Source organism: Pseudoliparis swirei, chromosome 4, assembly GCF_029220125.1.
Source record: "Pseudoliparis swirei isolate HS2019 ecotype Mariana Trench chromosome 4, NWPU_hadal_v1, whole genome shotgun sequence".
NCBI classification, from domain to species: domain Eukaryota; kingdom Metazoa; phylum Chordata; class Actinopteri; order Perciformes; family Liparidae; genus Pseudoliparis; species Pseudoliparis swirei.
In genome coordinates, this window is record NC_079391.1 from 20,031,213 (window position 1) to 20,047,454 (window position 16,242).

General features: G+C 44.5%; 1 protein-coding gene across 1 annotated transcript in view; it reads right to left on the reverse strand.

The window, feature by feature from the left end:
• LOC130192480 (tyrosine-protein kinase CSK) overlaps positions 1 to 12,780 on the reverse strand; it is a 36,057-nt gene extending 23,277 nt beyond the window's left edge. Inside the window, exon 1 of the mRNA XM_056412502.1 lies at positions 12,583 to 12,780. The gene's annotated coding sequence lies outside the window, so the exon portion shown is untranslated. The remainder of the gene's footprint in view (positions 1 to 12,582) is intronic.
• Between the last annotated feature and the right edge of the window lie 3,462 nt (positions 12,781 to 16,242).

Sequence of the window (16,242 nt, forward strand, 5' to 3'; positions counted from 1 at the left end):
CATGAGTGTCACGATGTGTACAGGATGTGGACCCAGCGGATGTGGACCCAGCGACAATAGTACAATGATCCCACAACAAATGTTCTCAAAACGACATACTAAGTTTCTTTCTTCTTTTGTTTTATACATTTAGCAGTTTGGCTTTTACCCTGTTCTGAAATGGTTCTATTATGATTTACAGTATATATCGTGATATATATCGTTATCGCAATAGCTGCAATGTATATCGCAATATGGATTTTAGGCCATATCGCCCATCCCTAACAAGAGGTGGCCTACTGAAATTCAGGACTGAGCAAGAGGGGAAAAATGATTCACATCCTTTTTCTTTGCAAGTCACACACACACCCACACACACCCACCCCCACACCCACACACACACACACACATGGGTGGGTAAGACTGGCGGCCCTTCTGCCTGCCGGAAGGAGTGGCGGGCCCAATCTCACCGCCGGTGATGGATTACAAAAGCAGGAAGTGGGAGAAAGAAAGGAAGTGTGAAAGTCCTCTCCTCTGCCCTCCTGAGCCTCTGTGAGGCTGCCGGATTTCAGAACGCCAAGGGGAGGAAGGGTAGTGGCGGCGGCTTATTGTTTGAGCTCCGTGCGCTGTGGTTCCAGTGTCAGCTATTTATATCCTCTCAATACCCATGCAGGCGGCGTCAGGCTGCAGTCGCTTTCTCATCATCGCATCGGTTACGGAAACTGTTAAAGATAGTCGGCCTGCTCGTACTGCTTTGTTTTTTCAGAATTTCCTCCACTAAGTTTGGGCCACGTTGGCTGCTGCATCCTGGACTGTGCGCTGTTTTAGAGAAGCGCCACATACAAAAAATAAGAGTTGTTTAATTAACCAAATAACCTACCATGAAATTGGGGGATTTGTTCGAGAAAGTTTATTCCTCGTTTGGGTCAAGCTTTCCAGCATCTGCAACGACATCTCATGATAATATCAACATGGTACATTTTTCTCAGACTTTAGAAAGCTACATCTTAAAGAATGACATAAGCATTATATTATTTGCCACTATTTTGTGAAAAAGAGATAATGTCCCACTGCGATTTTCTCTGCAACCGACAACGTGAAAACCTAAACTTCATCATTTTTATATTTTAACCCTTGTGTTGCCTTCGGGTCATTTTGACCCGATTCAATATTTAACCCTCCTGTCGCCTTCGGGTCAATTTGACCCGATTCAATGTTTAATGTCGGTGTTCTTTCGGGAGTCAACAAACAAACAAAGTACCTCACACTTAAACTTGGAAAACAATATTAATTCTAATAATTTTCTGGAGATTTTAATAGCTGGGGTCATATTGACCTCAAGGGTAAAATATGTTAGTAAATATAAAGGTAACAGGAGGGTGAAACATTGAATCGGGTCAAATTGACCCGAAGGCAACACAAGGGTTAAGCAGTGTCGTGGTGAGGAATCAAAAGTACAGTAAAAACACTGTATATGTGTGTCTGCAGCTGTGCAGACTTGGCACCAACCGACCTAGACCGTACGCATGAGATTAAGAGGCAATATTGCCAGCGGAGTTATTCATGCATCTGTGTTAAAAAAAAAGAAAAAAAGAGTGCAACAAGAGGATGGAGTGACTAAGGACTACTCTGGGAGTGAAAAATGATATGTGGAGGCAGATAGGAGTAGGATGCAATCGTGGAGAGTTGGAGTGGGGGATTCTGGGAGGCTCTGTGCGCTTCTGACAAGACTCCTGCTTGGCAGCAGGTGTACACACACACACCCCGTATCCTCTGACTGACATGAATATACAGTCCCCACAAAATGCCCTCATCCTCTGGCCTAATATATGCTGCTCCTTCCACACATATGCAAAACGCATTCTGCAACCATGGTTTAATATATGCTGTCTCCCAGACACACGCACACATACAGAAGTTTCATCAAACATCCCACGAGGTGAGAGAGAATGAGCGAGGAAGACGAGGGAGGGGTGGGGGGGAGCTGCTTGCCGCTGCTTTCTCCTCCTCCTTTGATGGCAACACATGACAAACCCTCCATTCAGACCAGAGGAGGAGGAGGAGGAGACGAGGCTGCGAAGCACGAGGATGGAAACACAAAGAATGTCATTAGCAGCAGCCACAGCAGGGGGCTGGTGCAATATGGCAGCGGCATTAGTGGTGACTGGAGCTCCAAATCTCTTCAAATAAAAAAAAAGCATTCAGGGGCCACAGCACTGACACCATGGAGGGAAAACCACACTCGGTGCACTAGAAACAATCTAAAGGACGTAGAGAGGGAGGCATGTAGCGAGAAGCTAAAAGGCAAAAATCTATTAAAAAAACACTGGAATAGTATTTGTCTACAAATAAAAGAAAATATGAAAAAGAGAGATTATACAGATTACCTGAGCAAATTGAGAAATGTATTGTGCACATTGGGTGGGTGCAGCCTTTAAGAAGAAGGTAGACACAAAGACAGATAGGAATAGAATAAGAGCCGTACTTTCTTTATGAAACACGAGACACACTCATCAGGTTGTCAAGCTCAACACGAGGAGTAGACGGGCGGTTCAAGTCTGTGGCGCTGGAAAAACTGTGCAGGCGCTTCCGTGCCGGCATTCCTCCTGAAATGACTTTTAAATATATAATTTGGCAGTATTGGCAAAAAGCGTGGTCTGTCAGTTGAAGCTGTCCTGATGATGTTCATTGTTCTGTTCAATTAGTTATGAATTTGAGCTGCAGTTCAGGCCCAGGCAAACATTTTGGGTTATGCAACATTGTCTGATCGAAAATTAAACCATTTGAGCTTTTTGAAATTCAAGAAAAACGTTTAGTTTCCAAGGAAGCATGTTTGAGTTGGAATTCAGAGATTTATGGCGATCGAGAGAGAGACGGAGGCAGCACAACAACTGACATGGGGAGAGGTAGAACTGGGAGATGATACAGAGAGAGAGAGAGAGAGAGGAAGGGTGTAGCAATGGAGGAGTAAAGGGGAGTGGAGCAGAGGGGTGTTCGAGACGGAGGAGAGAGACGGACGTGGAAGTGGTTTCTGTGTCTGCCGCTGCTTAATATTAACAGCAGTCATGTGTCGGTTCCAATGCCAGCCATGAATAATGGAGACTCCACCCAGCTATGCCAGCGCTCTGAATTATTAATTTGCGACCAGACTTGCATTAGCACACAGTGGGGGGCGCTCTTCGCAGCGGGGCACCGGCATGGCGGCCTGCTTAGCCCCAACCGCATTCATTCCGGAGTTTGTGCGCGTGTGAGCTGGTAATAATAATAACACATTTCATTTATATAACGCTTTCCACAATACAAATTTTACAAACATTTTAAATGATCATAAAAAAGCTATACAATAAAATATAGAGCAAACAATCACATTAAAACAATTCTGAAGAGGTGGGCGATGCCCAAATTGATTGATGAATACCCCAAATCAGCCAAAGCCCATTGTTCAATGTAATTAAACCAAATGTAAGGGATACAGTACATGATGTTGACCATGCACTCTATCTTTTACCTCTCACACAGCTAACTCTGCAATCCTAAACCGTCATCACCAATGGTAACAAGTTGTAAATACGATCAGCTTTCCCATCACGATATTCTCTCCCATATGACTTGAATACTGCACAATGTTTGGGAAAAAGAAAGGTGATCGTGTTGAATGTATATATAATAAAGCAGAAAGGCAAAAGCTCCCCATGCGAGTTGATGTTACTGTTGTGATTGTTTTGGGGACCAGCCCCACAGCAGACAAACGATTCTAACTCATTCGGGAAAACATTCTAGAAATCTGCAAAAACAGATTGTTGATATATATTATAAACTGCACAGTAAAAGGCCATATTGTTTCCACCACCAGATGCTTTGTTCAAGGATTAATCGCGCCTGATGTCACACCGATGTCACACGGATGTCCACCTAACTCACCTGATTGTCGTCACATCATTATTTTCAGGGGCACGGATCAATAATCATGGAAGTATGGGCTTTCGATCAACACCTACACAATGCCAATACGAAAAGAGGAGAATTTGGCTCCCCAGATTTTCTAGGTGAAAGTGATTAAATGAAGAAAAAAACAAGAACAACTGCCTAAGCAATATCCAGCAAAAATAACCAGATAATAATCACTACCGCTTCAGCGACAATAGCGCGACCCTGAAGACCATGTTATGTAGGTCATCAGTATATTTTCATAGGCTCAGTTGAGAATTGTAGCCTAATTATCTGACATGAAAAGTGCCTGGCGGATGAAAATCCGCTTTGATGGTACGTCATGCATTGTGGGTGAAGGTCTGGGCTTGTGTGTGCGTGGGAGTCAGAGATGAAACACGGTGGCGTGTGGTGTCACGTCTCCCCATATGCAGCATGCCCCAATTTGACACACACAATGTCATGTTGACTAAAAAGAGCATACAGCCGAGTTAAAGTATTTGAATGCACATGTTTGTACCACATTCAGTCGGTCTTCAGCTGTAGAAGAGGGGACACTGGGAGATGGGAAACGATATGGGTGAGGAAACCTGGGAGACAGTCACTGACACACTCGTGAATTTTTGCTAATGCAGAGCCAATGTTTGCAGAGGCAGCAACTGCACATCTCGCCCGTGGAGAGCAGGGCTCAGGGATTTCTCTGGTGAATTCACTAAAGCCTCGCGCTCACGCAGACGCAGGCGCGCGCAGCCTGAGAGAGAAGTCTAAATGGGCCAGTACATTTTCCACATTCCCCCAGGGAACAATGTACAATTTTGTATGCTGCGAAATTTCTATTGAACACGATTTTACAAAAGAACAAAACACCCGTCTAAATGTAACCTGGTTCATGTTAAATAAAACCAAGACCGAACCGCAGGTCAGGGCATAGCATTAATTGTTCTTACAGATCATACCAGGTACTAAATAGTTAATTTTTTTATATCAATTAGTCTATTCTGACAATCGATTCATTGTTGGGAGTCAGGTTTTTTTGCAAGAATATTTCTCTGGCAAAAATAAGAATGTTTTCTGCCACCTTAGACTTATTTTATGCTACATAAATGTTCAGTAAACTGAACACATTTCTATTCCATTTGCTGGCATTTTGTAGACCCGACAATTAATAGAGAAAAATAACCGACAGTTTAACTGAAAATGAGAATCATCATCATTTTCATTATTCATTTGTCTCCGATTATCTTTTTAGCCTGTAAACTGTCCTGTAGAATAGTCCAAAACAAACCAGTTAAATAATTATATTCAATTTACAATTACACAAAGAGAAACACTGCACATTTGCGTAGCGACTGTTATCTTGGCAGGCTTACTGACGCAAACGAGTAGCAAAGTGATTGTCGATACATTTTCTGTCAACCAGCGTATCGATGAATTGTTTCGGCATTAAAATTGGATTTCTGCGTGTAACCGTGCGTTGCATTTTTACAGTTAAGCAGCATAACGCATGCTCTTAAGAATGGAGTGCAACGAGACTCCTGCCGTGTGCCGGCTTCACCCCGCTCAATACGTTTCAGCCTCACGCGAGTACTTCACTGCTGCAATAACGTCACGGTGACAACATGAAGGGCCTCACGGGCTCAATGCAGGAAGCATGTTTGGCAACAAGCATTGAAAATAATCTGCAACCTAACATGGCGGGCTGGACACAATAAGGTTGACACTGAAACAAGCTGAATAATGTGTGGGCAGGGGGTGTCTGCGTATCCGAAATGGCTGGTGAATTATTGCGGTCCCCAGAGGGTCGAGGCAGAAACCCGAGACCGGTGGCTTTGTTTTGCTCACTATGCGGACCCCTTGGTTGACCCCGGGGCATGGAACAGCAGACGGGGAGCGACCCTGTAATAATATACATAGAGTACGAGTCCAGATTGGGTGTGCAAGTGGAATGGGGGGGAAGTGTCGATGCACTTGTGGGTAAGGCAACGGGTCAGCAACGTCTGCATCGACTATGAATGTAACTGCAGTAATTCCTTTTCCTCAATTGTGTTTCTGGGTGGGTAACCCTTAGTGGGACAACTTCCGATGAGACCCTGCATCAGATGGAGGAGGGGGGTGCTAGTGGGAGTGCTCACCTGTGTGCGCGGGGCAGAGCGGCGATGCGCGCCGACATCGGAGCTCTGCAGCGCGCGAGACGGAGAGCCGAGAAGTGTTAACGCGACACGTAGAGACAGAATGACATGCTGCTGTGGAGATACGATCAATAACAGACGGCTGTTTAGTTTAATAAAAAACAACGGGTTAGGGTTAGGCGTCTTTAAGAAAAGGGACCTTGAATTACTTCTGCTGTAATCTGGCGCGATAGAGAAATTACAGGGTGGCGGGCGGAGATTTCAGGGGGGCGGGGCGCCACCCTGATAGAATGGTTGGGGAAACACTGCGTTGCCATCCAGAGTTTGCTAATGAGAATAGGTTAATGAATGAAAGCTAATCGTTTAACCAAATGCATTTTCAAGATTTCGGAACTTGTTGTATTGCTGCTTTTAGCCCCATTCATGAGTGCATGCAACAACTCGCATGCAGAGTGAAGGTATCCCGAGTAAGAGATGACAGGCTGCGCGCATGAGAAGCTAATGAGCGAGATGAGCATATAAATTTAACAAATGTGGAGTGGGGCTAGCTGTCGTGTTGGCACTGAGGATCTAAATAAATAATCAAACTTGATCAAATACTGGGGAATATAATGGACTACAGGAAGCGGAGAGGAGAGCACACCCCCATCTCCATAGACGGAGTTGCAGTAGAGAGGGTCAGCAGCTTCAAGTTCCTCGGCGTGCACATCTCCGAGGACCTCACATGGACCACGCACACCACTCACGTGGTGAAAAGGGCCCAACAACGCCTGTATTTCCTTAGGCGACTGAGGAAATTCAACATGGCCCCCCGCATCCTCAGAACATTCTACACCAGTACCATCGAGAGTGTTCTGACAGGTTGCATCACCGTCTGGTACGGGAACTGCACCGCCCTGGAGCGTAGGGCACTACAGATGGTGCGGTCGGCACAGTACATCGTTGGAGGTGAGCTTCCCTCCATCCTGGACATATACACCAGGCGGTGCGTGGCCAGGGCCAAACGGATGATGAAAGACAATAACCACCCCGGCCACAAACTGTTCACCCTTCTACCGTCAGGCAGGCGATACCGCAGTATCAAGTGCCGCACAAACAGACTGAGGACAGCTTCTTCAGTCAGGCCATCAGGCTGCTGAACAAGGACTGAGACCCTCATTAACACTACACACCAGAACATATTCTGTGAATATCTATGGCCATGGTGTATATTTTATTACATTGTTTATATATATATATATATTGTATGTATATACATATATATATATATATTGTCTCAAAAAAGTGTATATTTTATTACATTGTTTTATATATATATATTGTCATGATGTATATTCTATTACATTGTTTTATATATATATTGTTAATACTTTCTTCTTTTTTTGTGTGTGGATATTGTATAGTTTATTCTCATTCTTATTCTTTTTTTAGTCTGCTACTGCTGTCGGGTGTTTTGCACATAAGAATTTCACAAACCGATTATACTTGTATAAAAGGGGATGTGACAATAAAAACTTGAAACTTGAAACTTGAATTTGTCAGAATTATGTCACTCCCAGGATTTGCACGTATATGATGAGAGAAGATAAATCCTAAAGAATGATCTATATGCCTTGTATTGCTAAATACATCATTCTATATCCATGTATGCACCTGTGATGCTACCTTCCTCTTAGTAAGTCATGGGCTCATCAGCTGGTGCATCAGAAACAAGCCCAGATGGAGGCCGCAGTCAACAATAAGCATCTCTACGCTGTGCAGGTTTTTAATCTCTCAATTGAAAACATCAGGGAAAGAATGTTTGCACACACACACACACACACACACACACACACACACACACACACACACACACACACACACACACACACACACACACACACACACACACACACACACACACACACACACACACACACACACACACGCACACACACACACACACACACACACACACACGCACACGCACACGGTTTGCGCTCTGTGACATCATTAGAGTAGGCTCATTTACACGTATCTTTATGAAACTCAACTGTGCGATGCATTTCAAGACAAGACTCATGTGTGGGACGGCGGCTAAAAGAGGAGGCGAGGGAGCCTCCCCCGCTGAGACGGGATTCATTGTCATCCTCGTGGTCATCAGCGAGTCATCCTGTGATTCCTCCAGGACAGTCACAATAACGGCAACGGGGTTTACTACGTGGATAAGGGAGAAACCCCCATCAGGTTTATACTGACTGCTGACTTCCTCTTCATCTCAACATACTGACCTACATACGAAGGACCCTAGTGAACCAGGACACGAGCGTTGTTGCGGTGTGCAGGGAGACAGGAGATCAGACACTGTGGGTGAGCAAGGGAGAACCTGCGGCACGGTCCACTTCCTGTTTGACGAGGGAACTTGTGTCCTGAGCTCAGAGATCCCTTTGACACATCATCTACGTGCAGGTGACACAGTGCAACTCTCCATGGTATTAGTAACTGTTCATGGGTTAAAAGACCAGATGTTAATGTCTTTTGGGGTTAAGCCACTGAAAAAGATGCCTGACAAATAAAAATGTGTGCAATAAAAAAGAAAATCCCCACTGAACTCAATCTTGGCCTAAAACAGTACTTTTGATTTGCAGCGTTGCCTCAAACAAAATATACATATACACAATATGGAAGCAGCTGTCACTACTTTATATATATATATATATATATATATATATATATTCATGGGGACAAACAGGACAAAACCTTCAGGAGAGTAACAGAGGAGGATGCCTCTCCCCGGATGGAATTGATTCTTATTTTGCTATGACCCTAACGCACATTTCGGACATATTCCATTTTCAAGATGTGGGCGGCTTCAACCTGAATCATCACAAAACAATAAGAAAAATCACGGTCTTGGTCATAGCCATCGTTTCACACAGCAAAGTGACGAAGACCCAGATGAGTAAGGCGACAACATCGATAGGCAACTGAAGTTCTCACAAAAGGCGAGGAACTAAAAAGGACACAATGCAATCACCGCAGGTAGGAAATTGTTATGTGAATAATAGAAACCTTTCACCAGCAGGTTACAGGAACCGGTGAGGTGAGGGTCTATGTTACCACCATAGGTCCAGTAACATCACATCAACAGTGCAAAGAGGAAACAATGTTATATGACTTATTAGATGGTATACTCTTTTGCATTATCATTTATCCGTGTGAGAAAGAGTTCACGGTGGGAAGTCTCTGCACGCCACGTACATCGTGAGAGAGTGGGCATGTGTCAGGCCCACGGCTCTACTCATTGCCTACATTGTGCAGCTCGCCAGCAGGCGTGGTTGAAGAAGCCTCCCGGCCCTTCAAGGAGCTGCCTGGCCGCCCGGCCGCTGCCCAGATGGAGAGACCTCGCTGAGTTAGCGCGCAAGATGGCAGCCACAATGCCGCTATTCTACTGGGCGGCGTGATCACTGGGAGGGAGGATGTGACCAACTCCACGATGCTTCGCAAGGCAACACTTGTATAACACAGTAAGAAATTAAAAAGAGTGTCATGGCAAAGACAAATTACCTGCAGACTTAAATTATAGACAAAAACGTATCTGCAACTTTTTTAATAATGGATTCATTTTGGTGGCAAAATAACAGAAAATGTTCGTCTTAAATGTGCATATTTGCTGTTTTTTTAATCAATTTTTTTCAGCTGTTGCTGGCAATTATTGTAATAACTTTGGGTTTTGGACTGTTGAAGAAATACCAAACGGCTAAACAATTAATCTGGATAATAATCTGCAGAATTACTGATAATTAAAATAACCAGTAATGGCAGCCCTAACAGAAACTCATAGATAACTAAATAAATAGTATGTTTCAAACAGTTTGAATAGGATTCGACCCAAACAAAAGTGGCAGTAATGTCAGTAATCGTAATATGATAATACACCTCCTCAGTCTCTCAACACGTTTAAAAAGAGGACGCACTACAGGTGAAGAGCAGATCTGTAATGTTTACAATGAAGCTGCATAACTCGGGGATATGCACGAAACCTTATAAAAGACACAATAAAAAGCCATCACGGTGTGTATCTGGGTATAAAGACACATGAGCCGCTAACGCACGATACCAGGCTGCTGAAACGCAAGCGGACGCCGAGTTTGTGACGTTGAGTGCATCTCCACAGAGTGACCCCTCCCGTCGGGCAGAGCTGTCTGCGCACCAGCTGTGATGTCCTGTTGCTTGGGAGTGTCAGTATACTGTTAAGCTCTGCACCGGCGTCTCCGTGATGAATCCCCCTCTGTTATTGCACTTGCTGATGAAAGAGACAGCGGACATTGGGAAGAAGGGGCGGGACTAAACACGGCCATTGTGTGGAGGTCAGCAGGGGTCCTTCGACAGGCTTCAAATGGGCAATGAGATGGTCAGTGTACATACAGAGGAGCCATTACCTTCTTGCTGAGAGCGCATGTGACGGGCTTAACGCAAGACAGCAACGCGGCTCAGCCCCCTCACAGCTTTTATGATCGACCAGACACTGAGGGTTTATTGACCCCCGTTTCCCCCCTCCCCCTCACAGCTAGACATATCCGATGGACATGTCCTGTCACCTATAGTCCTCGTCAAGCTGCACCTCAATTAGACTACTCCGATCTAGCCAGTAGTCGGTCCGAGAGATGGAGAAAGAGCCATTGACAAAGAAGAACTTAGTGTGGGCGAAGCCACCTTACGAGATGAGCCCTGACTTAGCAGAGGGGAGGGCTGCAGACTCACGACTGAGACCAGCAGTCAACTGAGAGTGCCGATGATATTTGTCAGTGACAGGTCAGATAACAAGCGACTGCTCTGAGATAATTTGCTACCATTAGATTGGTTCCCCAAAAACAGCCCGAGTACGATTGTAAGTGCATTAAGCAGAGCAGTCGGGCATTCCTTATCCAGAGAACACGGGAACTCTGAAATACATAGTCTGCAAAGTAACAATGGAGGCCAACGATGGACACTGCCCCGCTTCTGGCAGTCATGCCACAGCTTGCAACTGTATGTACATTTCAGTTCCCAATGGACAAACAAGGCCAAAACTGCTATTATAATTATTATAAAATAAGTAAAAAGCAGCATTTAGCAAAGAGCACAATTACATTTGTTAGGCATTTAATGTTCGTTAATCTGAGTATTTGCCATTTGTGTCATTCAGCAAGACGCCAGAGCTCTTCCATCTCTTATGATGGTGTTCAGTAGTCTAACCCTGACCGTTGACCTCCCTGAGGAAGGAGGTTCAAGAGAAAAACTACATCCCTATGGGGGCAGCTGTAGCTCAGTGGGGTAAGAGGGTCATCCTGCAACTGCAAGGTTGTGGGTTCGATCCCCGCTCTCCCCATTAGTTGCAAGTCGAAGTGTCCTTGAGCAAGGCACTGAACCCCCAGTTGCTTCCCGGGCGCATCACTGCAGCCCACTGCTCCTTAATAACTAAGGATGGGTTAAATGCAGAGAACTAATTTCCCTTTGGGGATTAATAAAAGTGTATCTTTATTTATTTATAAACAGTCTGATCATAACTGTGTTGCTGTTGTGTTTTTTTATCAGCTGAGTTACAATTATTATAAGTCACAATTATATAAACAGTGACTTAAATATACTTAAAACAAAGACAAATGCTTAAGAATGTCACAATGGAATACACACAATAGAGAATAGCGGTGTTCTAAACCGTCGGACAGAATCTTGCTTCTAATGCTCCTTGTTCCTAGCATAAAAAAACGGTAACAAAACGGTCCAGACCGCAGTATAGGGAGAAGTTGTACTTATTTTATTTTATTGCGACGACACCCAACTGTCCCGTTACATTGACCGTCTTAAGCGCGTCCAAAACGAGGCACCCGCTTGTAGCACACCGTTGTAACGGTCGTCGTTTCACCGACCCTCGGCTTCAGATGTGGGTTCTCCGACAGCAACGAGCCAGGACAGCATGTGTGTGGACAGACAGGGAACACGCAGAGAGAACCGTCACACAAAAAGGTTCAACACAACAAAACCTAAGCGACATGGGTGTCCGACTATGGAACCAGAAAGAGAGAGGATGGTGGGTGACTGGGAGTTTTTTTCTTTTTTTGGGAAAAGCTGCAACCCCACTACAACAAAAACACATTAGTGTACAACGGAGACGACACCACGGACGTCTTTAAAACGGCTACCGTGTTGTATTGTCTACGTGCGAGCGCGTTTGTTGCTCTGCTATCAACCCCAGCGAAGGCACCGAGGGGACCCGTACGGAGGGCTACACATCTAGTTTGGACCTAGCATAAACAGTGTCCGATAATGGGTCTCGCGACGTTACATTGGACGTTACTAGCAGCTAGCGCCAGCGGGTATAACGTTATCTCCGTGCGATGTAACGGTGTCTATCGCAACACGTCCAAGCCCTCGAGTGAACGCGAAGTACACCACAGAACAGAATGCCCCAACAACAAGGACCGTTAACGTTTCTACCGCAGCTTCCCGAGCTAAACCCGTTGCAGCGGTAGCAGCAGCGGCAACACAACGAGACAAAACAGTGACTGCACTGTGGCCAACTCACCCCCAAAAAGATACCGCTGTGTTGCCGACCAGATGTTGCTGCAAATTAGCGATGAAGGCCCATTAGGATGACTCCTTGGGTGGCTGGGGGGCATCCAGGTTTAGCGGCGTTGAGGTTAGACAATCCCAGACGTGGCTTTGCATTGACGTTTTTTCCGTACTCTGCTTGCATAAGTGTATACGTTTTTGCGCGTGGGGGTGGGGGGGGGGGCAGCTCTGAGAGGCCCTGCTGCTGGATGAAATGGTCTCCGCTCCGTCGGAGCAACACGCATGCGCAGAGGGATAGGGGCAGCCACGGGGGGCGCGAGAGGTCTGCTAGCACAGCCGCGTGGCCAACTGCTGATACTGTCAACTGATGGCAGACTTGTTACTGGGGGAGATATTTCCCCCGAGGCTGTAGACCTGCATGCTTGGAAACGAAAGCAAATATCACGAAAGCTTGAAAGCATATGGCGTTCTACTGATCTGGTAGATTCAAGAATCCCGCTTAGTTTGCGAGATAGTCTTTCTTTCAATCATTTTATTTTAAGTTTTTACTTTACAAGTTACACCAGACAAGCAAAAACAACAACGAATAAATAAAAATTCCATAACAACCAACTATACGAACAATCAGACAACGAAAAAAAAAATCACAAACATAAATCATAAATCATCCTCTTCCATATTGAACCTACTATCACCATTCATTCACAGAGTCACTTGGGTCCCAAGATTGGAAAGCCTCTTCTTATGGTTTCGGCATAGTCCTCGCCAATAAAATCCATAAAAGGGTTCCAGACAGAAAAGAACCCGTTCATGTCTCCTTGGAGAACATGTGTGAGTCTTTCCGGTGGCAGCAGTTGTAGGACATTGTGAAGCCAACTACAGACAGACGGTGTGGTGCTGTCAATCCACTGCTGTAGGATAGACAGCCGAGCGCAGGACCATAGAAGACTGAGGATTCTCCTATGTTTATTTAATACAGGCAGAGTGTAGGCCTCGGATACATATGAGAGGATTGAGCTCAATATGACATTTTATTATGGAAGATATTTGGTTCCCAATTACAATCCAAAAGTTATTCATTTCCAGGGAGAGCCAAATTAAATGCAATTCAGTTTATTTAATTGTATAGCCCATTTTCACAAATAAAAAATTTGTCTCAGAGGGCTTTACAATCTGTACATATAGACATCCCTGTCCCAAAACCTCACATCGGATAAGGAAAAACTCCCAAACAACCCTTCACGGGGGGGAAAGAGAAGAAACCTTCAGGAGAGCAACAGAGGAGGATCCCTCTCCAGGATGGACAGGTGCAATAGATGTCATGTGACCAGAAGGACAGATTAGAGTTAAAATACATTCAATGAATATGACAGAGTGTATGAATAGTTGGTAGTAGGCATATTCCACGATGGAGACCTCCACGATCCATCAGGCAGATGGAGGTAGAGGAGCAGTGGGCGGAGTCTCAACAGTGGGCGGAGTCTCAACAGGGCAATGGCGTAGTTGATAGTAGGCATATTCTACGATCCAGACCTCGATGGTCCATCAGGCAGATAGGATCTATGACGTGAAGTCAAAAGGACTCTGGGGAGGAAGCAGACTTAGTAATGTGCAATAGAGAGATACAAATGCATCCATAAGCACATAAGTATCAACATGCTGCTTACACCTTAAACATACGGCAGAACAGTCTTTGTCATATGTGCTCCTATAGTATATGGGGTAGTTTGGAATTTATGTATATTTTAAATTGAATTTCTTGTGATTTTTAACTAATACATATTTGTTTACTATTTAACATGATTGTTTTCCATTGGTGAGCAGTAATTGTAGTTTTAAGATCCTGTTCCCATGATTATCTGATGCTGTGAGTACATAATTTACTTAAGGACAGCAGTTTATAATAAGTATAGCTTGTTTTTTCCTCTTCAATTCAATTCAATTCAGTTTATTTGTATAGCCCAATTTCACAAATTACAAATTTGTCTCGGAGTGCTTTACAATCTGTACACATAGACATCCCTGCCCCAAAACCTCACATCGGACCAGGAAAAACTCCCAAATAACCCTTCAGGGGAAAAAGGAAGAAACCTGGAGGAGAGCAACAGAGGAGGATCCCTCTCCTAGGATGGACAGATGCAATAGATGTAATGTGTACAGAAGGACAGATTTAGAGTTAAAATACATTCAATGAATATGACAGAGTGTATGAATAGTTCATAGTAGGCATATTCCACGATGGAGACCTCCACGATCCATCAGGCAGATGGCGGTGGGGAGGAGGAGTGGCGGAGTCTCAACAGGACAGTGGCGTAGTCATGAGCAGGAATTCCACGACCAGACGATCCATCAGGCAGATAGGATCTATGCCGTCTCATAGGGTCCGATGACCCCATGAGACGTAAAGTCAAAGGACTTCGGGAGAAAGCAGAGTTAGTAACGTGTGATTGAGAGATGAAAATTCATCCTTAAGGAGAGAAAAAGAGGAGATAGGTACTCAGTGCATCCTAAAACGTCCCCGGCAGCTATAAGCCTATAGCAGCATATCAAGGCTGGACCAGGTGAACCTGATTCAGCCCTAACTATAAACTCTGTCAAGAGGAAGGTCTTAAGTCTACTCTTAAACGAGGTGACTGTGTCTGCCTCCCGGACTGAAATTGGAAGCTGGTTCCATAAAGAGGAGCTTGATAACTAAAGGCTCTGGCTCCCATTCTACTTTTAAGACTCTAGGAACTACAAGTAGTCCGCATTTAGTGAGCGTGGCTCTCTAGTGGGGCAATATGTACGACAAGCTCCTTAAGATATGATGGAGCATCACCAATCAAGGCTTTGTAGGTTAAGAGAAGAATTTTAAAAGTGATTCTTGATTTTACTGGGAGCCAGTGCAGAGCAGCTAGTGCAGGAGTGATGTGATCTCTTTTCTTAGTTTTAGTGAGAACACGAGCTGCAGCATTCTGGATCAACTGGAGGGACCTAAGAGATTTATTAGAGCAGCCTGCTAATAAGGAGTTGCAGTAATCCAGTCTCGAAGTAAGGAACGTGAACCAATTTTCTGCATCTTTTGAGACAAGATGTGCCTGATTTTGAAATATTACGTAGATGAAAGAATGCAGTCCTTGAGATTTGCTTTACGTGGGAGTTAAAGGACAAGTCGATCAAAGATAACGCCAAGATTCTTTACAGTGGTGTTGGATGCCAGGGCAATGCCGTCTACAGAATCCACATCACCAGATAATTGATCTCTGAGGTGCTCAGGGCGATTAAAATTACTTGGTTTTGTCTGAGTTTAACATCAAGTTGCAGGTCATCCATGTTTTTATGTCTTTAAGACATGCTTGAATTTTACAGAGTTGGTTGCTCTCCTCTGGTTTTATCGATAAATATAGTTGAGTGTCATCTGCGTAACAATGAAAGTTTATGGAGTGTTTCCTGATAATATTGCCCAAAGGAAGCATGTATAAGGTAAATAAAATTGGTCCAAGCACAGAACCTTGTGGAACTCCGTGATTAACGTTGGTGGTTATCGGCGTCATCGTTTACAAATACAAACTGAGATCGATCTGATAAATAGGATTTAAACCAAATTAGTGCCGTGCCTGAAATGCCAATCGACTGCTCCAGTCTCTGTAACAGGATGTCATGGTCAATGGTGTCGAATGCAGCACTAAGGTCT